Below are 12,725 nucleotides of genomic sequence, written 5' to 3' on the forward strand. Positions count from 1 at the left end.
TCACTCACTGACTGAATGGTGTTCTCTAATTAACCATGCAGAACAGGAGAAGAACACATGTTAATTTAATGTAACAAAAATGTTGATTTTCATGCACTCTCCTTTTCAAATATTTATGGGCTAGACTTGAATTTCAAGATGCATCAAAGACTCACAGGGTATGCAAATGTGTCTGCCTTACCCCCCAACAAGTTGGACTGTCTTTTGCTCTTCACGCAGGCTTCGCGCACTACCATCTGAGCTATAAAGAGGAAGCCATTACAGTCACCTCTGTAAAAATAGCCTATATTTGTATTTAGAGAACTATCTGGCACTTGCGGGCACCTGTTCAGCTGCACAATCATCTGTCACTGAACAGAGCAAAGTCTGGAAATAAATACACGTTAAACAAATGTAATGACTCATATTGTTTTGCACCTTTTTTTTCCTTTTAACCCTACTCACACTGTCACTTTTGAAGCAGCAACAATGGAAACCAGTGGTAATTGCACTCCTTATTGCCGTTTGGTCAATGTTAACCAAATAAAAATTGAACGTCCAACTTTAAAAACAAAGATCAATAAATAAAATAAAGGTGTTTTTCCTAAATGCACTGATTGTCTCTCTTTATAGAGATTTTTTTTTCTTGCAGGTGAGATTCACACAGTGACCAAAAGGTGGCGCATGAGACACATCCAACACACGTTCAAGTGCAAGCGGTGAAAGAAAAAACTCCGCTCCTTAAAGAAGGTACACTAACAGCAGCAACAACAGAATCATCATGTATGCATCCGGAAAAACACGGTGTCAGACTGTTATAGGATCATATGCTATTTTATGGTGCAAAGCTTTTTACTCTGTATGATTTTTATTAAATTTGGTGATGTGCATCAGATCGTTGTAGCTTTAGAAGAGGCGCTCAGGTTAAAAGTGTCACAGTAGAAAAGTTTCAGTGTTAAAGGTAAGTCTTTCTTTCTTTATTCGTAGCTAAATGTAAACTTTGACACTTCGCACACTGCCAGAAAAAAAAAAGTTAATACTTAACTTGCAGGCTATCAGTGTTGTAGAAGTTCAGTGGAGAAAAGCGTGCAGTGTGTGCATTGTAACGCGCGCAGGAGGATTTTGAAGGTCTTTGATGTAGATGTGGTGTTGGTGTGTTTTGCTTCACCTGGAACAGCAAGAAAGAGAAAGTGAGACGCTCAGGACTCGCATCTGTCGCGAAGTTGTGCTGGTGTATTCTCTCTCTCTCCCTCTTTCTCTCCCTCCCTCTCTCTCTCTCTCCTCTGTCACTCTCTCTCTCTCTTCCTCTGCTTCCCCTCCTTCTTTCAGCTCAGCTCATGTCATTCTGCAGTTAACAATCAGAATTTTCTCCTGCTGTCTCCTGTCTTTGTAAGTAACTTTCTCATTTCTATTATGTGACACTTATGGCATGTTAACCAACGGACTTCTACCTTTTATTAATATTATTATTATGATTATGATTATTATTTGTATTTTCTGCTGGTCAAAAAATGTTGCTGATGTTTTTTCAAAGCTACAACTTTCCTGTCAGATCTCTCTCTCCTCTTTTTTAATTTAATTTATTTTTTTAATATGTGCACGTTTCTACCGAGATTCCTTTTTTGAATGATAGCTGTGGGCCTCATCCAAACCCAGCTGATTATCTAAAACATATGCTCTGTTCATGACAGATAAATTCCTCTCAGTAAAATCTTCTGTTATTGCAAGTGAGGGTCTGCCTGTAAGGTCCCAGTAGCTGGATTTTTGCCTTAATGTCAGATGTCAACTTACGTTTGTTGAATCTGTTTAAAAAATGAGGTGTTTTGTATTTCAGCTGTATCCAGTCTAACCTGCTAATCAATAGCTCTGCGTTAACGTACTGATGGTACATAATGGTTATTTTATTTTTAGTTTCTGTGTTAAAACTTAACAACAAATACACCAAAACTACAGTAAAATGTCGTTTATGAAAGTAAAACTTAAATGTAACGCTGGGAACAATTTTCCATTATTTTCTAACGTTATACTGGTCAATATATAAATTTGTGTGTGTTTGTTTTTAATTATTTACAAAATAATATATACATGTATATCAAAATTCTGAAATTAGTGTGTAAATTTAAACAGTAAGACTGCCACCGACAAGTCTTTTATTTTTTGACACGTTTTTATAAAATGTAATAATTCACTTATGTTCCAGTAAGTATATATCGTGACAATACTTGTATTTACTTAATTGACTGGCAAGAAATGCGCGTATGATGAAATACATAAATAAATACTATTCTTTTAAATCTACACAAAAAAAAATCTAAAATGCATAATGTGAGACTCGGTCAATTAAATTAGAAATAATCTGAAGAGGAAGAAGAAGCTGCAGCCTTCTGGATGGTGTGAAAATGAAAACTAGGCGTATAGGACACCGTGACAAGCCATAAAGAACACCGAATCTAATGCTGCTATATTTTAAACGGTGATGTAATTCACATAAATACATGCTGTTGTATCACAAAACTTAAGTAAAACAACAACAAAAAAAAAAACAGCCTATCGCTTACCCGATCTTGTCACCTATACTCACTGATGACCGCATTTTCCTCTTAAGAAACAATAGTAATAGTAATAATAAACTTTGACTGAAGTGGGAGGGGTCGCTGAATTACTCGTTTCCTACCGAGACAAATGAAAAAAAAAGTGTCACTGAAGAAAAACTCTGGGGTGGAAAGGTCGCCCTTAACTTTTCAGTTGTTGTGTAGCTTGTAAGTGGTGTTAATTTAAGTAAGCTTATTAAACTTACTAAAAGCGGGCAGTAGGCTAACAGCCATCCTCCCTGTCTCCACTTTTATTTCGCCACCTCTCTCTCTCTCTCTCTCTCTCTCTCGCTCTCTCTCTCTCTCCCGTATCTCTTGTCTGGGAGGAGGAGGGGGAGTCCTGCCTCTTTGCCTTCCTCAGATCAATGCCCTGGCCACTCACTTTCTGATGTTGCACGACGGGAAATGCTTTGAATACTTGCGACATGGCTGCGCGCATTGATTGCCAAGATTGACAGCAGCTCTAGCCATCGTCTTCTCTTGTCTGAGTGTGTGAGAGAGGGAGATAAAGACCAGATAGACGGTTAACAAAAGGTACTTGTAGTTTTGTACAACTGAACTTCACAGAGAGTGGACGGGATCCCCTCCTATGGCCCCGAGTGAGCAGACTTAAGTTTTCGCTCAACAGATAGCTCGGTGATCATTTTCAGTAAAGTATAGCCGAGACTAGTTGCTGTTCTTTGCGCACGGGGAAGGACACAAAAGTAGGCAATCATCAGCACGGCTCACACCAACAAGGTAAACAACACGTTTTCTCTACTTTTCCAACATGCCTCCTTCTCCTTATATTTCCACCTTGTGTTTAATTGCTGATTCCTTAAAGGCGAGCGCGCTGTCAGCGCGAGCGATCGCACAACCTTGCACGCGTTTTGCTTTAAAACTACTATTATTATTTTTTATTTTATTTTTTTACAAAGTAAACTGTGTGCAAAGCTTTCTCGAGTCAGTACATTTTGAGACTCGGAGAATGACTGTCAAACTTTAATCACTGAGACTGTCTGGTGCGTCGCTTTCACCCCAAACAAGCCAAGTCTACACGCGAGACGAGAGTGGCGCGTGAAGAGCTGGTTGGAAGTGGCTCTGGTGACCTCGTAATTCGTAAAAAGCGCGTTTAACTGAACTTTATCACAAGTAAACTCTGCGGCAGCCCGATTCATCGCTCGGAGCTTTGAAATCATCTTCTTTTTCTTCTCCATTTCAGCAGCGGGGAGCGTGCGGGCGGACTCAGGCTGCACGGTGCAATCTGCAGCGCTTAGACTAACCCCGACCGCTGCCACCGATAACGTTTCAACTATCTATCGTTACCGAGTGTTGATTCTTAATCAGCTATTAAATGTTTGAGGGTTGGTTGCGGTGTTCTGTGCGTGTTTACAGCGCCCTGTAACTTTGTTCTGCTGGTGGCAGTTTCCCTTCTGTCCACAGAGCGGTACCGTTCATTGACAGTGACGTGCGCCCCGGTAGGTTCCTGTCCACATGTGAGGTAGACAAGTTTATTTGAACCTTTCGCTTATGTCTCATTATACCCTCGTGCATCCAGAACCTTTGTTGCCTGAAGTTATCAGACCCCCACCCCTCTTTTTTTTTCTTCCTGTCCGAAACCTCGGAGTTTCTTGAAGCCGTGCAGCCTGGGAATTTGCTCTTCCTTAACTTTCTGCGGGGGTCAGGGGAATTGACCCCAAAAGAATGCATAAGCCATAAATTAAATTCAACAATCGCGGGGCTTGTCCATTTAGAGAAGATGTACTCGAACAGACAGTTTTCCATTTAAGCCGAAATATCTGAAGCTCCTCGCTCCCGGGATAAACGGAACAGAAGTTCCATTGTGAGAACTGTACATGTGTCCATTAGGGGTTGTTTTCTCGCCTTTTACGTGTTTGTTGCCGCAAGACAGTTCCAGCAATTAATAGTAAGGCCTTCCAGTATAAAATGCTTGTTTAGATATTTTTAGACGCCAGATTTTGGTCATATTTTAGGACACTAAAAAGCACTTAAATTTCAGACACACTGCTCATTGAGGAAATATTTATTTTTACACGCACGTCAATTGATTTAGCAGGTTTATGATAAATTGCGGATTTCCTAAAATATCACTCCAAGATCATTAATTTCGGCAGCAGCGGGTGTAGAGTGCCCCCTCATTTTAAGACGTTTTCCAAAATTAGACACACTCCCTGAGTATATATAAATAAAAAAAACAGCACTCTGAGGCTACTGCGGGACTTCTAATAACATTTTAATAAGACGGGAATCCACTATGACAACAGTTTAAACCCGTTTTTTTCCTTCTTTTTCTTCTTCCTCTCCTTCTGTGTATTCAGCACCGAGCACGTGCATTTTTCGTCCACACAAACGACACACCTGTGGCTAATTAATGAGACTGTAATTAACTCCGGCATCCCCCCCCCCTTTTTTTCTTTTAAGTCCTCAAACCCAGATAGCCCGCGCATTACTATTATTATTTTTGCCACAGTGATAAGAACACTCGGTAGTCCGCTCCTCCGCCCAAGTAAAAGTTTTTAGTCCGTGTGGCATTTTGTTTTGAACAGTTGCTCTTACTGTGGCTGTTTACGCACGTTTCCTCATAAGGTAAGCCGGTTCTGGAGACCAAATGCAAGTCTAAATGGCACATTTATAATTAGACTGCCCATTCAGCACATTGTCCTGATTGCTATACAGGGACACTCGGCTCTGTCTCTATAAGAGTTTGTCTCTGACGGCTTGTGCAGCTCAGCGTGTCGCTCAGCAAAAGAGCGAGAGAGGGAAGAGTGAAAAGCGGCATTAGAGCTCTTTGATGCAAGCCGCGCTGGCTTTTATTGAACCTTTCTCACTTATTTTTCCACATGAGAACTACCGGCAACTTAATTAATGACCTTCTTACTTTATACGGTCCTGTACAATTGGTACATGCAGCTCAAATGTGCATTATACTCGAAGAAATGTGAAGTGTAACTGATTTTGGCAGTGTGATCCCCTTGAAATATTCACTGTATTTCTTTTTTAATCAATACTGCCACTGGCATGTGCGCATTTATTTCACTGAAATTAGAAACAAATGTATTAAAACTCAACTAATCTGTTTATTTTGTATATTTCTCTGATACATAATACAGGGCAATAAAACCTTATGTCATGTTGCCTGGCCTTGCACCTTTCCTGTATTTTCAAAGACTAATCTGCGTCTGGATCTTGGGGTGAGACTTGAGCTTTTTTGCAAGACTGAGAAATAAGGCAACATTTCCCATCTGGACTCAGCATAAGATATAGGGTCGCTGACGCTGATCTGCCAGTAAGTTCAAAGTTTTTTAGGACCTACAGTTTGGCATGAAGGGAGGAAGCCTCTTGCCTCAGTAGCTGCTGCTCTGTCCATGTCCAGTGTCTCCAGTATTGCATGACATGGTGACTTTATATTTATAAATTTATATTTGTTTTACTGAGTGGAAGAGAAATCATGAGGCCATTTTAAAACGAGTTCAGACTAAAAACCACAAACTGAATAAACCTCAAATCTTGCCTTTAACTGCCCTCATACACAGGTAGGATTTTTTTTTATTATTATTATTATAATTTAAAGCTCTTGAGCCAGCAATTGGTGGGATCAAAGAAAAAGATGGGAGTGAGTGAGAGGGAAGGAGGGCGAGAAAAGGGGCGCTGAAAGAAATGTGCTTCATGTGATGCTGTGAATATTAATGTCTTGCTCATATATGTGATTATCTGATTATTAACGGTTGATTCTGTTAACGCAGAGGGTACATTTGACATAACTGTAAAGGGGGGAAAAAAAGAAAAAGTCCCCGTCTCAGTGATGATATATCTTACCCGTGTTATTTTATTTTAATGCTTAAAAACCTGTTATTTAACTCCAAGCCACACGCTCATGCAAATGAAGGTGCTGGTGTGTGTAGGTTTCGTTTTACGGCCTTGCTCTTCTGCAAACAGTCTCACTCGGAGTGTGTTCCCTTGCCAAACTGAATTCTTTAATGATATTACAACCAATTCCGCTCACGATAAGCTGATTTGATACGCGCACAAGGAAAATAAAATGCACTCGCAGCGGCATATCTCTTTATTCGGGATGCAAATAATATTTTGCCACATGTAAACTGTGCAGTGTCGTGAATGACGATAACAATGTGTGTATGAGTGTATGAGCAAATTATTTCATGAAAAAGTCGGGTTTGTAATGAGGTGGCTCCACTCGGCTCGAGTTCTTTAATTTTCCATTTCTTTTCAATTGTTTTTGTTGTGCTATTATGTTATTTATCCAGTGTGTGTGTGTGTGTGTGTGAGAGAGAGAGAGAGGGAGAGAGAGAGAGAGAGGAGGGCGGGGGGCTTTATACCTTGGCATGCCTGCATACATGTGGACACTCTGCAAGAATGGCTTTACTCTTGTAACAGATAAAACTACTGTTGACTGTGATTTGAAATGTCAAAACCCAAAAAGTCACTACATTTCTCTCAACACACATATCATCACTGGGACTTTGGACACTTGTCTTTCCATTTGTACTGTTTTTTTGGGGGGGGGGGGGAGTGTTGCAAAAAAACAGCCATTTTATTCCAAGCGACAGGTCAAGAGTAGACTGTGGTCTGGGAAAGGGGAAGCTATAGAGGCAAAAGGTGGTTGAGGGGCGTACAGGTACTAGTCTCCCCGTGTTTGTGGCGGTAGCTAGGACCTAATGATAAACAGGATAAGAGGAGGTAAAGAACAGCAGGCCTGGTAAAGTTTGAGGCGAGGCGGGGGACTGTTGAAGGACCGCAGGAGTTAATGAATGTGGCAGCACGTGTTGTGACATCTGTCTTTCTAAGTGTTATCTAATTTGCTGCACAATCTTCCAACAATGATAAGAAGCGGTGCCATAGCATTTTCTTTTGGCAATTTTACCCTTCAACAACGAGTTCTTGACAACTTAGTAACACGCCACTAATTAATGTCACTAAATTAATTATGGCTCTTCACTGTTTGGAAAATTGTCAGCTCTCACAGGCAAAAATACCGATGCTATCAAGGGTCAGTGGAGCCAGAAAGAGCGGACAGTGGGGCATCACCTCCATCAAGTCAGCCTCTTAAATGAAAAGCTGTGATAATGTGGAGCCAGGCAGATAGATGCGAGCGAGTGTAGTACACCAGCTGTTTCAAAAGGCATCTTAAGGTTCCTCATTTTAAATTTCGCCCAGCTTTGGCTGTTACATTGCCTCAATCTGAATGAGAGAGGGTTTTTTTTAATATTGTGCTTTTTTCAAGAACACAGGTTCCTTTAATGTCAAAGATTCAACTTTATTGTGTGCTATTTCTTATTAATTTGTTTATTTTTTACTACTAACACATTTGTGCGCCAACACTTACTGAATCTCAACAAAGGCAGCAGCGGTTTTTCCCTCTGCTCTGTTAGATCTCAGTGTCCCCCTGGCTGCTGTAAGTGAACGGTATTGCTGACATTACAAGATTACAGATTAAATATAATAAAAATAAAACCTAAATATGTGTATCATCACAGGAACTGTATAATTGCACAAGTAATGTAAGTGGCCCATTTTGATCTGCATCATTCACTCTCCCACCGAATATGTTTTTCTCAAAATAATTGGACATTTTCTTTCAGTCCATAGCATAGTTGTGCATAATTAAGTTTGACTTCAAAATGCAACAGTCTAGGCTATGGTAAGTAGCCTTTGTTGATTTTTTTTTTTTTTAAATCACCCATTAATATGTAGAATTAATTGGAAGGGCGTTGGTGGCCGCATTTCTCTGACACAGGTCTGGGACTGTAATCAGGTGGAGGAATTAGCCCGGCTCATTGTTTTTTATGAATCACATGAAGATTTGTACAGTGGCTGTGTGAAGATGGTTGCCTCTATTTCCATATCAAAGAGGAACACAGTGCAGCCGGGCAGTAATTAAAATGTGGTGGATTTTGGAGTCCCTGCGCACACACGCACATGCACACACACACACACAGGCACCACGCGCACTCTCTCTCTCTCTCTCTCACTCTCACTCTCCCTCACACACACACACACACACACATGGGAATAGGGGCACAGGCATTAGTACACTTGCACAAACGGCATACAGACCAAGACTGAGAACTGTCAGGTTGTGCAAAAAGAGTGCAGGTGGTTGAAACTGAATTTTAAACAAACATTTGTGTCGCCCTCGTGTCTTTTTTTTTTTTGTGTGTGCTGCAGTTTGGGTATTAAAAAAAAGTTTCTTTCTCCCTGTTTTTGTGGCAACCATTTTGTTAGCTACAGTCTGAAAGAGTCGTGCATTAATTATTATTTTGACTCACCAGCAGCTTTCACTGACTGCGGTCGTGCTAAACTTTAATTTCAGCCGCAGAGGAAAAAGTGCTTATTTGTCAGCGCATGTGCTTTTAACAGATAGACAGATATATGGTCTGCGTATGTGTGTGCGTGCGTATTAGTGACCTTGCTCCAGCATACTGGGACTAATCAAAAAAAGAAGAAGAAGCTGTGATCTTTTGCCCCAAGTGGTTTCTGCCCTGTTAGAATTGGAGAAGCTCTGAAGACCTGAGATTGTGTCTTGTAAGTGAACAAGGGAAAAGAGATTAGTGTAATGTGGGCTTTTGCGCTGCTTACACACAAAAGCATCACAACAAGCCTTTTCCTTGTGATTCCTCCCATTGTGTGCGGATCAGGCCATCCCATGGGCAAGCTGCTGCCTTGGAGGAAGCATTAAAACACTCCATGAAAATAACTTGAGCCAGCACGGGCAGCTGTGACACCGGGGGTTTTCGTGTAAATATAATGTGAGGGAATGCCATAAAAACCTCGCTATCTAATAAGGGAGAAGCTGTGCAAATATGGCATATCGCACATATTTGAATTTCTCATTTGTCATGAATACCCACGCTGTAAGAATGCATCAAGCCATTCAGCATTTAGGACCGAAATCATTTATCCAATTTAATCAAGTATTAATGTTTTTTACAATGTTTTATGCACTCTATATTCTCTGAGGCAGTAGTTATTTTTGTATTCAAGTTAAGCAGGTCTCCACGGTCCTTTAAAGCCGAACAATTAGGCATTATCCAATTGGTGGAGTTTAATAGCTCGGCTTGGCATCTGCCAGCTTGATCTGACATGAGATGTAAAATATGCCTCACAGTTGCATCTAAGCCAGCCGATTTGGCTTCATTATTCTACGGTGGAGCATTAAGGATACCGGGAGCAATTTTTTTTGAGCACACGATTGTTTCTGTGTGCACATTTGCCTGCTTGCTTGTACATAGCATTAATGCATATATGCACATCTATATTGTTTTTTTTTTTTTTACTGTGCACTGAAGCTAAGTGAAAATAATGATCACTTTTGTCATAATCTCCAACTTGGACTCACAAAGCAGAACGCTAGCTGATATGCGTGATTCATAATTGTGTGCGCACAGTAAATGCTATAACAAAGACTGCAAAGCCTTTAATGTGTTATTACATAAATGCCACCTGTAGAGTTCATTATTTTTTAAAAGGCAAGCCTTTTATAAAAACTATATGCTATATAAAAACTCTTTGCTGCTGCTAAATTTTTAAGCTCTCCACATATTGTGTGTTGTCCCTCTTGGGTGGAAACAAACCCTGATCAACCACTTGCATCATGGAGCAGCTACAGTGACATCTAAACCAGGCGAGGAAGTTATGGAAAAGAAAAGGATGTACTGGGCCAGAAATCATATTCCCAACAGCTTCTCCCGAGGAAAACACTAATGTACAAAGCCAAAAATAAATCAAAGTGACAAAGAGGGAGGGTGGGGGAATAAATGGAAAGGGTCTTGTGGCTAAAGTTCTGATTTGTTTAACCATAGCATCTCTTCTTGCCCAGGTCTTTTGTTTCCTTTCTGAATAATTTCTTTATACACTAACTTGGATGTGTTACAAATCTGTGCTCTTAATGTGCATTATGAGAAAATGGCTTCAGCAGACTCGACCACAATCTTCTCTTGGTCTCTGTCTTTCTCCCGCTCTGTATGTCTGTCTTTGTTATCCCCTCTCTCCCAGTGTTTAGGCACTGTTGGTAAAAAGATGAGCTAAGAGTAGATTTTCTGAGAATTTCTGAGACTAAAACTCTGGACAAATAATGATGTTGGTATTCACGTCGCCCCAGACCCCTCTGACGTTGAGATTAAACTTGGTCTTCTTCAGTCCAAGAAATGGATTTTTGTCCTGACCCACAGTTGGTCAATTTTTCACAGGGAAAATGTTACATTTTCGAGGTGATTGATAACATTTAGTGTCCTAATTTGAGTCTGCGAGTATATGTCTTTGTAGCATCAGAGAAGCAGCTTTTATTTGTTGCCAAATGACTGGAAATAATTTTATCCATCACTCTGACAACTTGTGCTGTTATAGAACCATAACAGAAACACTAATGCTGGAAAATATGAACTTTCAGCTTAAACCAAATTTGAATTAACAACCATCTGCTTGTTCTTTTGAAGATCCATGAGTTAACATTCATACTTTAGAAACAACTGTTGGAGGCAGTGGAAACATTTTACCCACTCTTAAATTGCACAAGAAACCTCTGATTGGCTCAGCTGTACATTTATAAGCAAAGTGCAGCTCTAGCAATGAAGGCCAAAAAAAAAAAGGCAACTCAGAGCTCGAAGAATAAAATCAGAGAGAGTACCATCTGTGACAATCTCCTGTTTCATGAATGGTACTAAAAAAAGAGAAATCTGCTGAAATGACAGAGAAAGACTGGGGTTTGGCCCATGCAGAAAGTTTCCCATGAGCGTCTTTGAAAATCTTACGGGATAGCCACTCTGGCACACGCCACCCGCCCACATACAATATACGCACACATACAAAACACAGAGTGGTGTTTCTGCCAGGCATACGATTGTAGAAATCTCTGGGAGGAGGCCCGTGTGAAGCAAGATGATTGGCAGGTGGTGGGCAGGGACGGAGAGGGATTGGACGGGAAAGAATGTCAACAGTTAATCTTTTTTTCCACAAGACAGGATGGTGTGTAAAATAGACAGCTTTAAAAAAAAACACGCATTCTGCTTTTTGCTCCATTATTGCACCATATTCAAGTCCACCTTCTACACACTACAATATGTGACTAATTTGCAGCTGCAGTTTACGTTCGCTGTCAAATGTCGTTTGGAGGATTATGTTCTTGTACGTCAGCTCATACGGAGGAGGTCAGGGTGGATGGTCAGGCACGTAAAGTCTTCTGTGGTAGCTGGAGTTTGGACCCAGTGATATTCAAGTTGACGTTTCATGCTGAGATGGTCGCAGTATTTTTGCAAACCCCTAAAGAGGCTTCAGCTTTCCAAACATAGCCCTAATGTATTTGCAGTGAGCAGCTTTTTACACGTCTGTAACCAAGTACTTGTTTGTATTTCCTAAACATTACCGTAAAAATGCAATTATGCTTCAGTTACGAAAAAAGAATATTGCACAAACAAATGACAAACTTTATATTGACCAGGAAAAGAAAACGCTCCTAAAAAGGTGAATTAAGAAGAATATATAAAAATGAAACTTGACAGCCTGTGAAAACACCACCGCTTGACTTAGGTGTATGTGTACACAGACTATTAGACTTCTTCAGCATAGCTACGGTTGAGTGTTTTTTTGTGTTAGTGAAGAGAAAGGCTTTGTGTCCTTGGTTAGGGGTGGGGTAGATTAGGGAGGTACAATGTTCCTCCTCATCTTCAGCAAAGCTAAATTTATTGGTTACCATCTGCAGGGTGGAGGAGTTTGGGTTGTGGCCAGGCCAAAGAAAGGCTTCTAATTAAACAGTCATCATTATCAACTTGTGGTCAGTGATCATCGTCCCCAACACTGGTTCTCCAAGATGAACATGGAATCATGAGGCTTTCCTTGAAGCCCATTCTGGACTGAGTCAGAATAGAAGAAACAGAGGAGCAAAGTGCTAGTGAGAACATTTTTTTTTTACTCTTTTGGCAAAACAAGCAGCATGAGGCCCTGTGCCATATCCACTCAGGTTTAAACAATTATCCGACATCAGAGAAACCAGTAGAGCCTCAGCGCTGGCACAACCGTCATGCTTTTGCCGGCTGTACTTCAGCCTATGGTTTCAGACATGGCCAAGTGTCACATGTAAGCAGAGCTTTCGATAATTTCAATTAGTGTAAGAGGGTGTGCCTGCAGTATCTGTATCACTGC

General features: G+C 40.6%; 1 protein-coding gene across 12 annotated transcripts in view; it reads left to right on the forward strand.

The window, feature by feature from the left end:
- The first annotated feature begins 839 nt into the window (after nucleotides 1-839).
- Nucleotides 840-12,725, forward strand: part of sox6 (SRY-box transcription factor 6) — a 129,107-nt gene continuing 117,221 nt past the window's right edge. For 2 of the 12 annotated variants that reach the window (XR_002061999.2, XM_019358271.2), the window contains exon 1: nucleotides 2,857-3,308. The gene's annotated coding sequence lies outside the window, so the exon portion shown is untranslated. Of the gene's footprint in view, nucleotides 941-1,139; nucleotides 1,369-2,851; nucleotides 3,309-12,725 lie in introns of those variants that run through there. The other 10 variants (XM_019358282.2, XM_025906124.1, XM_025906122.1 and 7 more) reach the window with 10 other exon arrangements.

This window comes from Oreochromis niloticus, linkage group LG1 (genome assembly GCF_001858045.2).
Source record: "Oreochromis niloticus isolate F11D_XX linkage group LG1, O_niloticus_UMD_NMBU, whole genome shotgun sequence".
NCBI classification, from domain to species: domain Eukaryota; kingdom Metazoa; phylum Chordata; class Actinopteri; order Cichliformes; family Cichlidae; genus Oreochromis; species Oreochromis niloticus.